The sequence below is a fragment of the Salmo salar genome, chromosome ssa25 (genome assembly GCF_905237065.1).
Source record: "Salmo salar chromosome ssa25, Ssal_v3.1, whole genome shotgun sequence".
Taxonomy (NCBI): domain Eukaryota; kingdom Metazoa; phylum Chordata; class Actinopteri; order Salmoniformes; family Salmonidae; genus Salmo; species Salmo salar.
Window position 1 is genome coordinate 9,518,706 of NC_059466.1, and position 21,263 is coordinate 9,539,968.

Consider the following 21,263-nt stretch of genomic DNA (forward strand, 5'->3'; position numbering starts at 1 on the left):
GCTTAACCCGGAAGCCAGTCTCACAAATGTGTCAGATGAAACACTGTTCACACAAGGTCAGCCTGCAGGCGCCCGGCCCGCCACAAAGAGTTGCTAGAGCCTGATGAGCCAAGTAAAGCCTCCCCGGCCAAACCAACCCCTATCCCTGATGATGCTGGGCCAATTTCGCGCAGCCCTGTGGGGCTTCCGATCACGGACAGTTGTGATACAGCCTGGGATCGATCCCGGGTCTATAGTGATGCCTCTAGCACTGCAATGCAGTGCCTTAGACCGTGCGCCACTCAGGATGCCCCTAGTATTTATCTTGTTTATATTTGTTAAATATGTTTTATGTAAGGATGTAAGTTGTTGATTGCTGATAATTTTGTATAATGATACAAAAATAAATTCGAAATCTAAAATATTTTTTTTTAAATCAAAAGTGGCTACACATACGGTGCGAGACTAGCAGTGCGCGGATGTAGTAGTGACATAGAAATGAGTTACAAGATAAGGGCAAAATCGGAAGTAAACACGGTTTGAGTTATACAAATGTATGCTCGTAATAGCGGAAATAGCCAAATGTTTTGATATTGCCATGTGTGTATAGCCCACAAAGACATGAGATGGCTGTAGAGTTTCTTGTGGGGATGTTTTGAAGCATTTTTGGGGGGTCTGGCCACAACCATTATATGGCTCATGCAAGCAACGAAGCCAGCCCAAAAAAATCTCAGGAATGGAACTGTCTGGGTGATGCTTCAACACTAAAAGCAAGTGGAAAATTAGGTCTAATGTGCTAAAAAAAAGAAATATTCCTTTAAACATGAACATACTCATAAAACAACAGCTTTTTTGCGGTATTCGTTGTGTCTCTCTCTAGACATGGTTTTAAATCTAATGGTTTCAACTTTGCTGTGTGTCCGAGGTTTGTTTTTACAGTAGATTTTTCAAGGAAACGGTGGTGATCGGTGGTGGTAATCTGAGCTATCTGATTGGCCAGCCAGGGGCCTATAGGTGCACTTGATTTGCTCTCTGGGCCTGCCGGGTATGCAGAGTTCTACCTTCAGACACATAAAATGGTTGAAAATGGGAACACTTTGCCTTCTCTGCGCTAAAGCTGCTGAATCAAGTGCACCAACCGAGCAAAATAAATTGAAAAAATAGGAACACAAGGCTTTATTGTTGATTTTTTTCAGAAATGTTTGGTGATCAACTAGGAATGCCTTGGAGATCTACCGGTTGGTGACCACTGGTCTGTTTGCGGGAGGATAAGCACATTCTCATGTCAAGTTCAGTTTTTATAAATGCCAACTTTTGCTTGAAAACTGGCACACGCATGTTATACAACATTTATAAATTAGGCCCCTAATGACTCCCACCAAGGGAACTACAGGTGTGTTTATGAGATTCCCGTTTTTGCTCATAACTTATCCTCTAAGAGTGAGCTACTCTCCCTCACAACCCCTCCTCTGTCTGCTTTCACCATCAGACTGGTCGTACTGCTGCTGACCTTAGCGACGGCTATTGCCACCTATCTGTAGTTCAAGGCCTACAGGAAGCAGAAACGAGTAGAATGGGTGAGCATGGAGATTTATGGAAATGGCATGGATTCCAGAGCTGAAGCCAGACTGGGAGAGGAGAGAGCAGCCCAGAGGGCAGGGTAGGAGTAGGATGGACTTGTCCCTAGACAATGATCATAGGTCAGTTTTGTGTTTTAAAAATGACAGTCATTTGGTGTATAGAAAAATTTTGGAAATCCTAATGAGAGTTTATTCCTCATTTTAATTCCATCATTTCTGAATTTGTTTATTTATATTATATACTGAACAAAAACATGAATGTAACATGTAAAGTGTTGTTCCCATGTTTCCCAACCCTGGTCCTCAAGTACCCCCAACAATACACATTTTAATTGTAGCCCTGGACAAACACACCTCATTAAACTCATTGAGTGCTTGATGATTGAATCAGGTTTGCTTGTCCAGGGTTACAATAAAAATGTCTACTGTTGAGGGTAATCGAGGACCAGGGTTGGGAAACACTGGATTAGGGCCTAATGAATTTATTTAAATTGACTGATCTCCTTATATGAACTATAACTCAGTCAAATCTGTGAAATTGTTGCATGTTGCATTTATATTTTTGATCAGTATAGTATCTTGGAGGTCATCAATGACGAGTGACTGCAACTGCCATTAATTCTTCTGTTTTTGTCACCACAGGAACATTGGATTTGGATCATTTTAAAATGGATCCCCTTTGCCCTCAGAAAAGTCTCAATTCGTCTGGGCATGAACTCTACAAGGTGTCGAAGGTGTTCCACATGGATGCTGGTTCATGTTGTCTCCAATGCTTCCCACAGCTGTGTCAAGTTGGTTGGATGTTCTTTGGGTGGTGGACCATGGTTGGTGGAAACTGTTGAGCATGAAAAACCCAGCCGCGTTGCAGTTCTTGACACAAACCGGTGCACCTACCACCATACCCTGTTCAAAGACTCAAAGGCACTTCAATCTTTTGTCTTGCCCATTCACCCTCTGAATGGCACACATACCCAATCCATGTATCAATTGCCGGATTTGTTTTTAACTGTCTCTTCCCGTTCATAAACACTGATTGAAGTGGATTTAACAAGTGACATCAATAAGGAATCAAAACTTTCACCCGGATTCACCTGGCCAGTTTATGTAATGAAAAGAGCAGGTGTCCTTAATGTTTTGTAAACTCAGTGTAGTTTCTCACACTAATGCTGATGTGTTCTCTTGCACTGCTAGGTGGTAGAACGGTGTAAACATTCAGCATGTTGTATTTTACCTGCAGCTGTTGTGCTGAGTAGGTCAAACGCTGACAAGGGGACAATCGATGATATTGGACTCAATGGGCTGGTTGTCAACATCCCTCTTGATGTCTCCACCGTCTGCCATTTCTCCCTAATAATAACTTAAGTTTCTTTGCTGGGAGTCTACATTTACATTACATTTAAGTCATTTAGCAGACGCTCTTATCAAGAGTGACTTACAAATTGGTGGATTCACCTTATCCTGTTAGGGCTAGGGGGCAGTATTGACACGGCTGGATAAAAAACGTACCCGATTTAATCTGGTTACTACTCCTGCCCAGTAACTAGAATATGCATATAATTATTGGCTTTGGATAGAAAACACCCTAAAGTTTCTAAAACTGTTTGAATGGTGTCTGTGAGTATAACAGAACTCATATGGCAGGCAAAAACCTGAGAAGATTTCATGTAGGAAGTGGCCTGTCTGACAAGGTGTCGTTCTTCTTGTCTCTGTTTATTGAAGAGTGAGGATCTTAGCTGTCCCGTGACACTTCCTACGGCTGCCATAGGCTCTCAGAAGGCGGCAAAATGCTGAATCGTGGCTTTGCAGGCTCTGGCTGAAACAAAGTAGCGCGTTTGGGTAGTGGCTGGTTACAGTACTGTGAGACTCAGGCTCGTGCCCGCGTCGACCGAAAGCTTTGTTTTCTTTCCTCTGTTTAGCTAAATGGACATTCCCGGTCGGAATATTATCGTTTTTTTACGAGAAAAATGGCATAAAAATGGATTTTAAACAGCGGTTGACATGCTTCGAAGTACGGTAATGGAATATTTAGATTTTTTTTGTCACGAATTGCGCCATGCGCACGACCCTGATTTACCATTTCGGATAGTTTCTGGAACGCACAAACAAAACGCCGCTATTCGGATATAACGATGGATTATTTTGGACCAAACCAACATTTGTTATTGAAGTAGCAGTCATGGGAGTGCATTCTGACGAAGACAACAAAAGGTAATCAAACTTTTGTAATAGTAAACCTGATATTGGTGAGTGCTAAACTTGCCGGGTGTCTAAATAGCTAGCCCGTGATGGCTGGGCTATGTACTTAGAATATTGCAAAATGTGCTTTCACCAAAAAGCTATTTTAAAATCGGACATATCGAGTGCATAGAGGAGTTCTGTATCTATAATTCTTAAAATAATTGTTATGCTTTTTGTGAACGTTTATCGTGAGTAATTTAGTAAATTGTTAGTGAATTCGCCGGAAGTTTGCGGGGGGTATGCTAGTTCTGAACGTCACATGCTAATGTAAAAAGCTGTTTTTTGATAAAAATATGAACTTGATTGAACAAAACATGCATGTATTGTATAACATAATGTCCTAGGGTTGTCATCTGATGAAGATCATCAAAGGTTAGTGCTGCATTTAGCTGTCTACTGGGTTTTTGTGACATTATATGCTAGCTTGAAAAATGGGTGTCTGATTATTTCTGGCTTGGTACTCTGCTGACATAATCTAATGCTTTGCTTTCGTTGTAAAGCCTTTTTGAAATCGGACAGTGTGGTTAGATTAACGAGAGTCTTGTCTTTAAATAGCTGTAAAATAGTCATATGTTTGAGAAATTGAAGTAATAGGATTTTTAAGGTATTTGAAAATCGCGCCACTGGATTAGACTGGCTGTTGCGTAGGTGGGACGAATTCGTCCCGCCTAGCCCAGAGAGGTTATGATATCCAGTGGAACAACCACTTTACAATAGTGCATCTAAATCTTTTAAGGGGGGGGTTAGAAGGATTACTTTATCCTATCCTAGGTATTCCTTAAAGAGGTGGGGTTTCAGGTGTCTCCGGAAGGTGGTGATTGAACCCCGTCGCACGGTCCCCGCAGCCGGACAACTTTCTCATGGCTTCTGGAGGGAAACGCTGTAGGAATGCTCAACCGGTGTCGCTTATTCAGCCGACAGAAACTTTCAACCGGTTCTCCCCATTAAGCGAGTCGGAGTCGGAGGCCGAGACTTCTCTGGTCTCTACTCCTCCCGTTGTGGGGTCTGAGACGCCGACGGCTCCCACCATTAGCTCTGACAAATTGAAAACCCTAGTCATTGGCGACTCCATTAGCCGCAGTATTAGACTTAAAACGAATCATCCAGCGATCATACACTGTTTACCAGGGGGCAGGGCTACCGACGTTAAGGCTAATCTAAAGACGGTGCTGGCTAAAGCTAAAATTGGCGAGTGTAGAGAGTATAGAGATATTGTTATCCACGTCGGCACCAACGATGTTAGGATGAAACAGTCAGAGGTCACCAAGCGCAACATAGCTTCAGCGTGTAAATCAGCTAGAAAGATGTGTCGGCATCGATTAATTGTCTCTGTTCCCCTCCCAGTTAGGGGGAGTGATGAGCTCTACAGCAGAGTCTCACAACTCAATCGCTGGTTGAAAACTGTTTTCTGCCCCTCCCAAAAGATAGAATTTGTAGATAATTGGCCCTCTTTCTGGGACTCACCCACAAACAGGACTAAGCCTGGCCTGTTGAGGAGTGACGGACTCCATCCTAGCTGGAGGGGTGCTCTCATCTTATCTACGAACATAGACAGGGCTCTAACTCCTCTAGCTCCACAATGAAATAGGGTGCAGGCCAGGCAGCAGGCTGTTAGCCAGCCTGCCAGCTTAGTGGAGTCTGCCACTAGCACAGTCAGCGTAGTCAGCTCAGCTTTCCCCATTGAGACCGTGTCTGTGCCTCGATCTAGGTTGGGCACAATTAAAAATGGCGGTGTTCGCTTTAGCAATCTCACTAGTATAAAGACCTCCTCCATTCCTGCCATTATTGAAAGAGATTGTGATACCTCACATCTCAAAATTGGGTTACTTAATGTTAGATCCCTCACTTCCAAGGCAGTTATAGTCAATGAACTAATCACTGATCATAATCTTGATGTGATTGGCCTGACTGAAACATGGCTTAAGCCTGATGAATTTACTGTGTTAAATGAGGCCTCACCCCCTGGTTACACTCGTGACCATACCCCCCGTGCATCCGGCAAAGGCAGAGGTGTTGCTAACATTTACGATAGCAAATTTCAATTTACAAAAAAAAAAAAACAATGACGTTTTCGTCTTTTGAGCTTCTAGTCATGAAATCTATGCAGCCTACTCACTCACTTTTTATAGCTACTGTTTACAGGCCTCCTGGGCCATATGCAGTGTTCCTCACTGAGTTCCTATCGGATCTTGTAGTCATAGCAGATAATATTCAAATTTTTGGTGACTTTAACATTCACATGGAAAAGTCCACAGACCCACTCCAAAAGGCTTTCGGAGCCATCATCGACTCAGTGGGTTTTGTCCAACATGTCTCTGGACCTACTCACTGCCACAGTCATACTCTGGACCTAGTTTTGTCCCATGGAATAAATGTTGTGGATCTTAATGTTTTTCCTCATAATCCTGGATTATCGGACGACCATTTTATTGCGTTTGCAATCGCAACAAATAATCTGCTCAGACCCCAACCAAGGAGCATTAAAAGTCGTGCTATAAATTCTCAGACAACCCAAAGATTCCTTGATGCCCTTCCAGACTCCCTCTGCCTACCCAAGGACGTCAGAGGACAAAAATCAGTTAACCACCTAACCGAGGAACTCAATTTAACCTTGCGCAATACCCTAGATGCAGTTGCACCCCTAAAAATGAAAAACATCTGTCATAAGAAACTAGCTCCCTGGTATACAGAAAATACACGAGCTCTGAAGCAAGCTTCCAGAAAATTGGAACGGAAATGGCGCCACACCAAACTGGAAGTCTTCCGACTAGCTTGGAAAGACAGTACCGAAGAGCCCTCACTGCTGCTCGATCATCCTATTTTTCCAACTTAATTGAGGAAAATAAGAACAATCCGAAATGTCTTTTTGATACTGTCGCAAAGCTAACTAAAAAGCAGCCTTCGCAAATGGAGGATGGCTTTCACTTCAGCAGTAATATATTTATGAACTTCTTTGAGGAAAAGATCATGATCATTAGAAAGCAAATTACGGACTCCTCTTTAAATCTGGGTATTCCTCCAAAGCTCCATTGTCCTGAGTCTACACAACTCTGCCAGGACCTAGGATCAAGGGAGATACTAAAGTGTTTTAGTACTATATCTCTTGACACAATGATGAAAATAATCATGGCCTCCAAACCCTCAAGCTGCATACTGGACCCTATTCCAACTAAACTACTGAAAGAGCTGCTTCCTGTGCTTGGCCCTCCTATGTTGAACATAATAAACGGCTCTCTATCCACCGGATGTGTACCAAGCTCACTAAAAGTGGCAGTAATAAAGCCTCTCTTGAAAAAGCCGAATCTTGACCCAGAAATTATAAAAAACTATCGGCCTATATCGAATCTTCCATTCCTCTCAAACATTTTAGAAAAAGCTGTTGCACAGCAACTCACTGCCTTCCTGAAGACAAACAATGTATACGAAACGCTTCAGTCTGGTTTTAGACCCCATCATAGCACTGAGACTGCACTTGTGAAGGTGGTAAATGACCTTTTAATGACGTCAGACCGAGGCTCTGCATCTGTCCTCGTGCTCATAGATCTTAGTGCCGCTTTTGATAGCATCGATCACCAGATTCTTTTGGAGAGATTGGAAACCCAAATTGGTCTACATGGACAAGTTCTGGCCTGGTTTAGATCTTATCTGTCGGAAAGATATCAGTTTGTCTCTGTGAATGGTTTGTCCTCTGACAAATCAATTGTAAATTTCGGTGTTCCTCAAGGTTCCGTTTTAGGACCACTATTGTTTTCACTATATATTTTACCTCTTGGGGATGTCATTCGAAAACATAATGTTAAATTTCACTGCTATGCGGACGACACACAGCTGTACATTTCAATGAAACATGGTGAAGCCCCAAAATTGCCCTCGCTAGAAGCCTGTGTTTCAGACATAAAGAAGTGGATGGCTGCAAACTTTCTACTTTTAAACTCGGACAAAACAGAGATGCTTGTTCTAGGTCCCAAGAAACAAAGAGATCTTCTGTTGAATCTGACAATTAATCTGGATGGTTGTACAGTCGTCTCAAATAAAACTGTGAAGGACCTCGGCGTTACTCTGGGCCCTGATCTCTCTTTTGAAGAACATATCAAGACTGTTTCAAGGACAGCTTTTTTCCATCTATGTAACATTGCAAAAATCAGAAACTTTCTGTCCAAAAATGACGCAGAAAAATTAATCCATGCTTTTGCCACTTCTAGTCTGGACTACTGCAATGCTCTACTTTCCGGCTACCCGGATAAAGCACTAAACAAACTTCAGTTAGTGCTAAATACGGCTGCTAGAATCCTGACTAGAACCAAAAAATTTGATCATATTACTCCAGTGCTAGCCTCCCTACACTGGCTTCCTGTTAAGGCAAGGGCTGATTTCAAGGTTTTACTGCTAACCTACAAAGCATTACATGGGCTTGCTCCTACCTATCTTTCCGATTTGGTCCTGCCGTACATACCTACACGTACGCTACGGTCACAAGACGCAGGCCTCCTAATTGTCCCTAGAATTTCTAAGCAAACGGCTGGAGGTAGGGCTTTCTCCTATAGAGCTCCATTTTTATGGAATGGTCTGCCTACCAATGTGAGAGACGCAGACTCAGTCTCAACCTTTAAGTCTTTACTGAAGACTTATCTCTTCAGTAGGTCCTATGATTAAGTATAGTCTGGCCCAGGAGTGTGAAGGTGAACGGAAAGGCTGGAGCAACGAACCGCCCTTGCTGTCTCTGCCTTGCCGGTTCCCCTCTTTCCACTGGGATTCTCTGCCTCTAACCCTTTTACAGGGGCTGAGTCACTGGCTTACTGGTGTTCTTCCATGCCGTCCATGGGAGGGGTGCGTCACTTGAGTGGGTTGAGTCACTGACGTGGTCTTCCTGTCTGGGTTGGCGCCCCCCCTTGGGTTGTGCCATGGTGGAGATCGTTGTGGGCTATACTCGGCCTTGTCTTAGGACGGTAAGTTGGTGGTTGGAGACATCCCTCTAGTGGTGTGGGGGCTGTGCTTTGGCAAAGTGGGTGGGGTTATATCCTGCCTGTTTGGCCCTGTCCGGGGGTATCATCGGATGGGGCTACAGTGTCTTCTGATCCCTCCTGTCTCAGCCTCCAGTATTTATGCTGCAGTAGTTTATGTGTCGGGGGGCTAGGGTCAGTCTGTTACAGCTGGAGTATTTCTCTTGTCTTATCCAGTGTCCTGTGTGAATTTAAATATGCTCTCTCTAATTCTCTCTTTCTCTCTTTCTGTCTTTCTCTCGGAGGACCTGAGCCCTAGGAACATGCCTCAGGACTACCTGGTATGATGACTCCTTGCTGTCCCCAGTCCACCTGGCCGTGCTGCTGCTCCAGTTTCAACTGTTCTGCCTGCGGCTATGGAACCCTGACCGTGCTTGTTGCACCCTCGACAACTACTATGATTATTATTATTTGACCATGCTGGTCATTTATGAACATTTTAACATCTTGACCATGTTCTGTTATAATATCCACCCTGCACAGCCAGAAGAGGACTGGCTGTGCAGGAAGCCAGTGTAGAGATTGGAGGAGCGGGGTGACGTGAGAGAACTTGGGAAGGTTGAACACCAGACGGGCTGCGGCGTTCTGGATGAGTTGTAGGGGTTTAATGGCACAGGCAGGGAGCCCAGCCAACAGTGAGTTGCAGTAATCCAGACGGGAGATGACAAGTGCCTGGATTAGGACCTGCGCCGCTTCCTGTGTGAGGCAGGGTCGTACTCTGCGAATGTTGTAGAGCATGAACCTACAGGATTGGGTCACCGCCTTGATGTTAGTAGAGAACGACAGGGTGTTGTCCAGGGTCACGCCAAGGTTCTTAGCACTCTGGGAGGAGGACACAATGGAGTTGTCAACCGTGATGGAGAGATCATGGAACAGGCAGTCCTTCCCCGGGAGGAAGAGCAGCTCCGTCTTGCCGAGGTTCAGCTTGAGGTGGTGATCCGTCATCCACACTGATATGTCTGCCAGACATGCAGAGATGCGATTCGCCACCTGGTTGTCAGAAGGGGGAAAGGAGAAGATTAATTGTGTGTCGTCTGCATAGCAATGATAGGAGAGACCATGTGAGGATATGACAGAGTTAAGTGACTTGGTGTATGGCGAGAATAGGAGAGGGCCTAGAACAGAGCCCTGGGGGACACCAGTGGTGAGAGCACGTGGTGCGGAGACAGATTCTCGCCACGCCACCTGGTAGGAGCGACCTGTCAGGTAGGACGCAATCCAAGCGTGGGCCGCGCCGGAGATGCCCAACTCGGAGAGGGTGGAGAGGAGGATCTGATGGTTCACCGTATCAAAGGCAGCAGATAGGTCTAGGAGGATGAGTGCAGAGGAGAGAGAGTTAGCTTTAGCAGTGCGGAGAGCCTCCGTGACACAGAGAAGAGCAGTCTCAGTTGAATGACCAGTCTTGAAACCTGACTGATTTGGATCAAGAAGGTCATTCTGAGAGAGATAGCAGGAGAGCTGGCCAAGGACGGCACGTTCAAGAGTTTTGGAGAGAAATGAAAGAAGGGATACTGGTCTGTAGTTGTTGACTTCGGAGGGATCGAGTGTAGGTTTTTTCAGAAGGGGTGCAACTCTCGCTCTCTTGAAGACGGAAGGGACGTAGCCAGCGGTCAAGGATGAGTTGATGAGCGAGGTGAGGTAAGGGAGAAGGTCTCCGGAAATGGTCTGGAGAAGAGAGGAGGGGATAGGGTCAAGCGGGCAGGTTGTTGGGCGGCCAGCCGTCACATGACGCGAGATTTCATCTGGTGAGAGAGGGGAGAAAGAGGTCAAAGCACAGGGTAGGGCAGTGTGAGCAGGACCAGCGGTGTCGTTTGACTTAGCAAACGAGGATCGGATGTCGTCGACCTTCTTTTCAAAATGGTTGACGAAGTCATCCGCAGAGAGGGAGGAGGGGGGGAGGAGGAGGAGGATTCAGGAGGGAGGAGAAGGTGGCAAAGAGCTTCCTAGGGTTAGAGGCAGATGCTTGGAATTTAGAGTGGTAGAAAGTGGCTTTAGCAGCAGAGACAGAAGAGGAAAATGTAGAGAGGAGGGAGTGAAAGGATGCCAGGTCCGCAGGGAGGCGAGTTTTCCTCCATTTCCGCTCGGCTGCCCGGAGCCCTGTTCTGTGAGCTCTACTGTTACGGAGGGTTGTTGATAGGTAATCGACTAACTGGGCTGTTCCCCGGACCTGTATGTAGAGACTTGTACAATGCTTGAACATGGCTATTGAACTTGACATTTGTGTCTGTCTTCATTCATTAATCTAACATATCATACAGAAACATCTACCATGAAACAGCACCAGAACTAGGAAACTTAATATCTATTATCAAAACTACATTGTCATAGCTTCAATTGCAGCGGCGGTTTAGATTATACTACTTAGAATGAGCAGCCAGCTCACAAACAAACGATACACACCAGGGAGAACACAACAAGCAGCATGTAGATGCAATAAGTGAAAACACATTATCTAATTGGGATAGCTAGCTATGTCACAAAGCATGATGTGCAAGCCAGTTAATTTTCATTCTGAAATAACTATTTCTGAGTTGGAAAGTCTTGAAGTTGGCATGGTAGCTAACTACCTAGCAAGCTACCAGCAAGCAATAAGTAGCTAACTTAGATGCTTATCAAAGGAAGATAGCTAACTGGTTAATTTGACCCCCCCAAAAATCAACCAAACTATTTATCAATGTTTCTCAAAATTACTGTAGCTGGCTAATTCATTTGACCATGCTTTGTGATAACCCGGTTTTATGCTGTTTTAGTCCACACAACATGCCCTCCTGCCATGTACATGAATGCCAACATACATTAATACAATTCTGATGCTGGTTGCATCCCAATAATCTCCCTTATCCCGACGTGTGCACTTGTCCACTTCCCTTAACCAATTTGAAAGGAAATGACTGATATAAAAAATATAGTGGAAATGCTCTAACCCATATCAACACCAATCCAATGCTTTTTGGAAATTTGTGGGAGTGAACGAGTGCATACTTTAGGAGAAAGGAGATATTGGGCCACTGTGTTAAGTTATGTAGCTTGCTGAAATGATAAGGCTCAAATTTAGGGGACAGAGAATGTTGCATTCCCAAATCATTGCTTTTTTATTAGAGCAGACTAAATGAATTGCCTAGGTCATAGGTTCCACTGTATACCTATTTCTGGTTCAAATATAGAGTATAATATTGATCAATATCATGAATAATATAGCGACCACACACATGCACTGGACAAATCAAAAGGTGTCCATCTTCATTGATGTAAATTGACCTATGGCTCAGTGACCATGATTAATAATAACCTTTTTGAACAGTATTTGAAAGTGTTGGGACTACTCAGCACCTAAGGCCTGCCCGAGAATAAAGCCTCCTTCATGGGTTACAAGAGAGGAGACAGACTAGGGTTTAGGACCAACAGTCAGTCTGTGAGTTGAGAGTGTGAGTTGGGTGGCTTGACTTGAGGCACCATTACGTCTCACTATTTATCTGTGGTAGGTGACTTGACTGTACCGCTGTTGAAGGTTTCACGTCGGGGGAGGCGGCATGCAGCCATGGCTTATTGCTGCCTGACGACAGGCTCTGTAAAAACCAAAGGTTGCTCAACAGTGGAAAAAGGAACCTGTCAAACATGTTGATTCTTTTTAAAAGTAAATTCTTTGTATCATGGCTGTTTGTGTCAAGTTACTCTTTTATCATGCCATTTAACATAATGGATTTTAGTATGGCTGTGTCACATGAAGCAATATCTAAAGTGCAAAACTTAGTCAGATTTAGAAATGGTAGGGTGGGGGTGGGTATGTTAAGGGCCGACTCACCGGATTAAGCCACTCATTAGCAAAGCAAACCATTCTGAAGCTCAGTGACCAAACATTTGAGTTGGATGGACTCAGACCTTTCTAAAGGTAAAGAGCCATTTCCTAAACCCCACAGTTGGCACAAGTCACTTTTATTTTTTTTGCACTGGCTCTATGCACACTCACACATACTACACTGATACTCCAACACACACACAGACATATACACACCACAGGAGGTTGGTGGCACCTTAATTAGGGAGGATGGAGTCGTGGTAATGGCTGGAGTGGAATAAGTGGAATGGTATCAAATACATAAAACACATGGTTTCCATGTGTTTGATGCCATTCCATCCGCGCCATTCCAGCAATTATTATGAGCCGTCCTCCCCTCAGCAGCCTCCTGTGACACATGCACACGGATATCACACACAGACTTTCACATACGCTGCTGCAACTCTGTTTATTATCTAGCCAGATTGCCTAGTCACTTTTACCCTTACCTACATGTACATACTACCTCAATTATCTCGTACCCCTGTACATTGACTCAGTACCGATACTCCTTGTAAATACTAGCTTCATTATTGTTATGTTATTGTGTTACTATTCCCCCCCCAAAAAAAAAGTTATATTTTTGTATTTTTATGACTCTGCATTGTTGGGAAAGGGCTCGTGAGTAAGCGTTTCACTCTAAAGTCTACACCTGTTGTACTCTGCGCATATGACAAATACATTTTGATTTGACTTCAGGCCTGTGTTCCAAGAGAGTTTACTTTAGTCCAACAGCAAGAGGGCAAACACAGATAGACAATGGGAGTAGTGGCTGTATGTGCTACTAGAGCCTGCACTAATCCAACTGTTCAACTTCAGACAAAGGCCAGTCTTTGCTTTAAAGCAGGTGTCCACTTGCCTCTAAAGGGGCCTCTATATCCTAACTTCTATCCTAAATGCCTAGACCAAAACCTCACTTAAGAGATTTTAGGGCTTCTTAAGTATCTGTGTGCGCGTCGCAGCTGTTTTATGGATTGCCAAAAAAAACTGTCCAGCGGCTGATGTTATAATAGAGATTATTTAATACATGTTTTGGTTATGTCACGTTGGGCCAGCCTTCAAAGGAGAGGGTCTCCTCACAAATGTGACTAGGTCGTGCTACGATGAGTTTGGGTGAACCCGTCAGAAACACACATTGTTTGTTGTTGTTTGTCATTCGGCTGATAATGCAACACGAGCTACCCAGACCAGTCATTAAGATTAGAAAATGAAATATATGGATTTTTTAGGGACTATACAGATTTTTGGTAGTCAAGGAGGCCGATGGCCAATATATTATGCCGATATTCATGATCATTACATTTTTAAATGCTGATGACAAATATTCCCAGAGACAGACATTACTGGATTAATTTTCAAAATCAATCAATACATTTTACTTTGTTTTTAACAATCTAATTAGATAACGATATTTTATTTGAATGGTAAGATGGTATCTCCTGATAAAAAGGGTAACTCAAGATGGCATAGGCCTACTCACAATACAAGTGAATGCATATCAGTGGAGGCTCCTCAGAGGAAGAAGGGGAGGACAATCCTACAGTGAATTTCAGAAAAAATTGATTGAAAAAAATTTGAAAATGTTTTTAGATAAAACAATACTAAATGTCATGTCACCAAATACCTGATTTAAACACACTATTGCAATGAAGGTCAACAGTAGTCTCAATTGCACCTTCTAAAGGTAGCCCCAGGGATTCCTGACTTTGAGTTGAGGCGCAAAACATAATTGGAATTTAAAAAAACATTTCCTGCAATTCTAAACTGTTTTTCACAGGGGAATCCATATTTATTAACAGAAAACAACAATGTTTTTTGTTGTTATTTTTTTACTTTCTATGCTGGAATAGAACTTGCAACCCTTGGAATCAGAAGCGGATGCTTACACCCATCCACAACGCCCTCACTGTTGCTGCTTGTGACTGGTTTCCATGGCATCTCCCGATGTCCTCAGACATTGATGGACGTCGAATATTGACTTGTATCACTGGTGACCTGGCTGAGAAGAACTGTGTGATGCTTGGCTTGGTTTCTTTTTTGTTGTGCCCCGCAAATTTATTACAATCAATAAATTGCTTATTTGGTTGATATCACGTACCAAGCAAAGCGGAGTTTTTTTTATTGTGATACAAATATCCAGTTTTTTTTCTTTTTTTTTCTCATAGACGCATCAGTTGTGTGCATTCATGGATTTCAAAGGAAGCCAGGCTTCCCCACAATATTGGCAAAGAAAAAAATATCTTTCATCTCTCTGGTTCATAATTTTCATTAAATACGCAAGAGGCTGAATGTATCTCACCGGAGAAAGCATCCGAGCAAACGAAACATCACCCCTCTGTCTCAGTATGTGTAGCATATCGATCTGATGCTCTCTGGTCAAAAAGAGTATGACATTGTTGCCGCTTTTAGCATTGAATGCAAGGGAAGCCAGCGAGCATTTGGCCTCCCTTGATCATTTTAAAAATAAAATAATAGCCAATCAGCTCAACTGAGTGAGCTCAGCTGTGAATGGTCCTGGCGCAACTCCAAAAAATGTCAAAGGAACCCAGTTTGGATTTGGTTTCAGACCAATCGCATCAGAAGACAAATGTCATTGACAGAAAAAACTTTAATTGCTGCATCTCGTTGTGTCGTTGTCCTCCGGTGGCTAGGTAGCTAAAATCGTCCCTTTGCTAAATTAGCCATGGATGGAGATAAGGATTTGGACTTGTGGTTTTACTTAATTCTCCATACTGGCCAATGATTATAACAGCAATTCTGATCAAACCATAAATTCATACATTGTGCCCCTGGCCTGAGAGGATGGAAGTTCAACATGTAGCTAGATGTAGTATGCTAATGATAACTAGCTGGCCTGGCATATCTTTGCCCATGAAACGAAGTTAGGCTAGTAAGCAAATATTTTAGCCAGGTAGCCAATAACAATGAAAACTAAAAACATGCACTGTATGACAGAGTCATAGACTGTTTAGGCAACATGAAAGAGGAGGATGACATTGGCATTTCACTACAAGTAGGGTGAGTCAACATGTTTTTTCTACTTGCACCCATGCAAGCATGCACACAAAAATTAGTACCATCGACAGCCACATCATATTTAGCTTACGTTGATGGGACTAAATCGCTTTTGGTATCTTTTAATAGTCACTGTATTCGACTAAGCATAGGTGATTAGATGATGTTAAAATTTTGAAGTTGAAATGGTGCAGGAATAGTGGAGGCAGCGCCTGTTTTCTTTGTGACATGCGGTAACTCTCCATGGTTCTAAATCAATAATTGGTTAGTAGTCCGAAAATTCTGGAAACATTATCTTGCTTGTCCATGCTGTAGGTCATGTAACTGTTTGTTACATGAAATATGTTTTGTGGACTTCACCGGATTTATTCTGCCATGGTCTGCCTATTGTCTCGGCCTTAGGCCTATATATCATGGTGTCAAGGCATATTTACATTTGACATTTTAGTCATTTAGCAGACGCTCTTATCCAAAGCAACTTACAGTAGTGAATGCATACATTTCATACAATTTCATCCATTTCATACATTTTTTTTTCTGTGCTGGCCCCCCGTGGGAATCGAACCCACAACCCTGGCGTTGCAAACACCATGCTCTACCAACTGAGCCACAGGGAAGGCATACGAACTAACAGGTTATAGAGCAAACCACGCAATTATCACAACACATAGGTTGTAATATGTTTTTTTTGTTTGGGGTGGGACTTGGCTACTAAGGCCATCACTACTAAGGCCATCGCTACTAAGGCCATACAGACACAGCTTGGCTAAATTGTAACTGCTAAGCCTATGGGGCTCAGCTGCAACCTGGTCTCAGAGCATTTCGTATTATTCTGAATGTAAATCTGAAACACACCATTGAGAATGATATGTTATGTTTCGTATTGTATGTATTAATTTGTGGATCTCCATCACCCATTTCGTATGATATGTTACAAATTACCATTCGTATTATATGTTAGAAATTAGCTAAATGTACAATAATTAAAAATATTGTAAAAGGTACATCGTTACAAATGTTCAAAAACGTAAATAATTTAAGAATTATGTATCCAGGCACTCCGCGCTTGTGTCAGAGCAGCACAGTTTTGCGCTGCTCTGACAAGCATGGGGACTGGTCTTGATAAATCAGTGAGATTTATTTCCACTGAATCTTCATTTGGTTACTGGTTAGCCTACAATTAGGGAGTGGAAATGTTAGGATTATTTTGCTTTTCACTTACAGTCACCTGTCACGTTGTACAGCGCCATATTTTCCTAACGGAAAACCTGAGGGTTTTGTTTTTCGTTTTTCTGGAAATAGAAACACCATAATATTAATCAAATTAATTAAGCTACATTTCTTAAAATCAATCCCATATACTATGTTAATGGCAACAATGGCTGACACTTAAATAATGTGCCATAAAATCCTGCGGTAGCCCGCAAACTGTGCTGCAGTACAACGCAACTTTTAAAGGAAGAACCACCGTATTTTGCTGATTACACAGACCCACAAAGCATTTGAAAATAAATCTAATTTTGATACACTCCCATATCTATTGGGTGAAATACCACCGTGTGCAATCACAGCAGCAAGATTTGTGACCTGTTGCCACAAGAAAAGGGCAACCAGTGAAGAACAAACATTGTAAATACAACCCATATTTATTTCTCCTTTTGTACTTTAACTATTTGCACATCACTGTATGATGTGACATTTGAAATGTCTTTATTCTTTTGGAAGTTGTGTGAGTGTAATATAACATCTGGCACATAATAACAACACAATTGCCAGAAAATATCCTAACATTTGTTTTGTTTTAAATGTTCATTCAAGTGTTTCTTGCTCAGAGATCAAGATCCTCGTTCAACTTTCATCACTCAAACTCTCCTGTCATATTTATCTATAGTTATGCACATTTGCAAAGGGGATTTATTTACAATTTTTTTATTTAACTAGGCAAGTCAGTTAAGAACAAATACTTATTTTCAAAAGACAGCCTAGGAGTACCTTGTTCAGGGGCAGAACAACAGATTTTTACCTTGTCAGCTCAGGGATTTGATCTTGCAACCTTTCGGTTACTAGTCCAACGCTCTAACCACTAGGCTACCTGCCGCCCCAATCGTAAACCTGGTTCGAGCCCTGACTTATGATTGGCTGAAAGCCATAGTATATCAGACCATATACCAAGGGGTATGACAAAACATTACTTTTCACTGTTCTAATTATGTTGGTAACCAGTTTATAACAGCAATAAGGCACCCAGGGGGTTTGTGGTATATGTCCAATATACCACGGCTAACGGCTGTATCCAGGCACTCCGCGTTGCATCATGCATAAGAACAGTTCTTGGCTGTTGTATATTGGCCATATACCATACCCCCTTGTGCCTTATTGCTTAATCATAGATGTCAAACGAGTTAAAATAAAATCCATTGATGGAAAATGATCTGGCGAGTTATATAAGGGCAAATTATATTTTCTCTTGCCACATATTCAAATTCCTTTATTAGCTACATCCTGTCATAGCTCGCAATAATTCATATTTTGAGGAAATCTACATTTTGCTTCTAACGTTGTTACAAGTTACTACGATATTCCTTCTTAATTGGCTCAATAACCTTATGGAAAAAGGGTTTATTGTATAACTATAAAAACTCATCTCTTGCTGTGGGTGGGTTTTGTGTGGACATTTGGTTCGAAATTTTAACTGGACCTGGCAACCTTGCACAGATCATTCGCTGCTGTTTACTGCTACTAGCTAGCTATGATAACTAGCTCAAAGGCAATGACATTTGCTATCAAGCCATAAACGTGCATAATATCTAACAAGGGGAGCGAGGGTAGAAAAAAATTATGAAACGATGATCCACACTGAATGACTCATCTGCCCGTAGTTTGAGAAGTGCGAACGCGCGTCAGCTGCTTCTGATCTGCAGCTTTCTTGGTCTAATTATGTCAGTAAGCAGTTTTTAATAGCAAAAATGCACCACGGGGGTTTGTGGTATATGGCCAATATACCATGACTAACGGCTGGATACAGCTGTTAATCGATAAACAAGGGAGTGGCTAGACAGACACGCCTGGTGCCCAAATCGATTATGTTTTTGTGCAGCGGGTCGAGATGAACAGATGTGTTTCAGTCAGTTCAGTCAGTCATCCTTTAGTTTATGCTTGTGGCTAGAAACTTCAGCGAGCATTTGAAACGTGTCTGCCGAAACTGGGATTTGGGAGTGTTCTGAATCTTTCAGTTTTTATCAGTGATTATAAAAAAAAATTTAAGAAAATGTTAATGCCGTATCTTTGGACATTTTCGGTGAAAAAGACTACAATAAATATTAAATTTTCACCCTGGCCTGATATTGCCTACACTACCGAGCTACTTCACTCTCCATACTGCGGCAAGAGGGAGCGAAAGACACTGCGCAGTGTTGTGTTGCAGGCATGCAGCTTAAACTCTCCCCATTGAGCAGTGTAGACTGTATCAGGGTGACATCCAGATGGTTATTATCAATATTACACGTTAATACTTGTGTAGGCTGCTATCCCACTCAAAATAAAATCAAGTGCGATGGAACAGTTTGGAGATAGTGACCAAATCCAGATGGTGACCAGTACTACAAGTTATTTATTCCTCTCCCATCAAAATAAACATCACTTTATTTTACCAGTTTTAACTAGCACCATGCTGCTGTTGTTGCCAGCTAGCCAGCTGGGCCTGGGAAGGGATCATCAGGATGACAGCCTGAACCGAACCCATTAGTCTTCACACTTGACATACATCATCAATTTGGGCACCCGATAGAGAAGGGCCAAGACTATAAAAGGCCAATATCGGCTGATTAACAGTCTTTCTTTTTCATCCTAATGTTAGCAAAGTCTACAGTATACCGCAAACCACTCAATCACTTATTATGTAATAAGGTTGTACTTTAATGAAAATAATCAAAAGGACATTCATTTATTTTATTTAAATATAACCATTTCACTCCACAACAAAAATGACACTCATTTGTGAACTGATACGGACTCAAAATATACATCATAACTGTGAGTATGAAACAAATAGGACCATTTACACTATAAACTTTCTTAAAAATACTAAGCGTTCCCTAAATGGGCCTTGCTTTGCAGGAAATTCAGTAAAAAGTTTCCTTGTACAGTACGCCACTCGGTCTAAGACACTGCATCTTAGTGCAAGAGGCATCATTGCAGTATCTGATTCGAATCCAGGCTGCTTCACATCCGGCAGTGATTGGGAGTCCCATAGGGCGGTGCACAATTGGCCCAGCATCGTCCGGATTTGGCCGTCTATCTATCTCTTTTGGTAAGACTTAAGATTAAATTGCTCAAGCGCTATATGTATCCTAATACCCTAGCAAATGCTCTTACTAAAGAAATTACAGTGTTACTACACAGGTTTAAGAGCACATTATTTTAAAGTGTTAATTATTTTGTAGTACAATGTTAACATGTACATTTGATGTGCTAGCTAATAACACTGATATGAAATTATGGATTAAAATCTGTATACAGTATTACTTGTTTACACTTGCGTAAGAAGGTAAATAACTATTTAAATGTAATAAATGTGCAGTCTGTATCCAATTGAAGTGACCGTTTTGGCTTCGTGAGTGAAACAAGTTCAGCACGAAAACGTTGTGTTATTTTCAGCATGGACAAATAAACACGTTCGTGTAAAATGTTGGGTTGTTAGGGACTTAGACTGCGATCCACTTTTTTTTTTTTCATCTTCACATTTTCATTCATTAACCATATGGTGTATATTCTAGTGCAATTTCACCAGCATAGTATGGCTTCATCTTATAAATCATCTTATATATCATTGCTTATTAATCTTACTTAAAAAAAATATATGTAAATTAAACTCCATAAAACATGTCATATTCACTAGGTGGGGATACGCTTTTCCGAAAACCAATTCAGATGAAAGAGCAATCATGTTATGAACTCTGAAATCACAAAGTTTCCACATGCAATTTGGGCAAATTGTCATCATAAAAACATGAGTGACAACTTATTTAGTTTTGCTAGATTTAGTCAAATATATAAATATATATACACACTACAGGTCAAAAGTTGTAGAACACCTACTCATTCAAGGGTTTCATTATTTTACCATTTTCTACATTATAGTAAAGACATCAAAACTATGAAATAACACATACGGAATCATGTAGTAACCCAACATTTTAAAACAAATCTAAATATATTTTATATTTCAAGATTCTTCAAATAGCCACCCTTTGCACACTGCTGGCATTCTCTAAAACAGCTTCATGTGGTAGTCACCTGGAATGCATTTCAATTAACAGGTGTGCCTTCTTAAAAGTTAATTTGTGGAATTTCTTTCCTTCTTAATGCGTTTGAGCCAATCAGTTGTGTTGTGACAAGGTAGGGGATATACAGAAGATGGTACTTTACCAAATAGGGCTAAGTCCGAATCATGGCAAGAACAGCTGAAATAAGCAAAGAGAAACGACAGTCCATCATTACTTGAAGACATGGTCAGTCAATACAGAAAATTTCAAGAACTTTGAACGTTTCTTCAAATGCAGTCGCAAAAACCAAGCGCTATGATGAAACTGGCTCTTATGAGGATCGCCGCAGAAA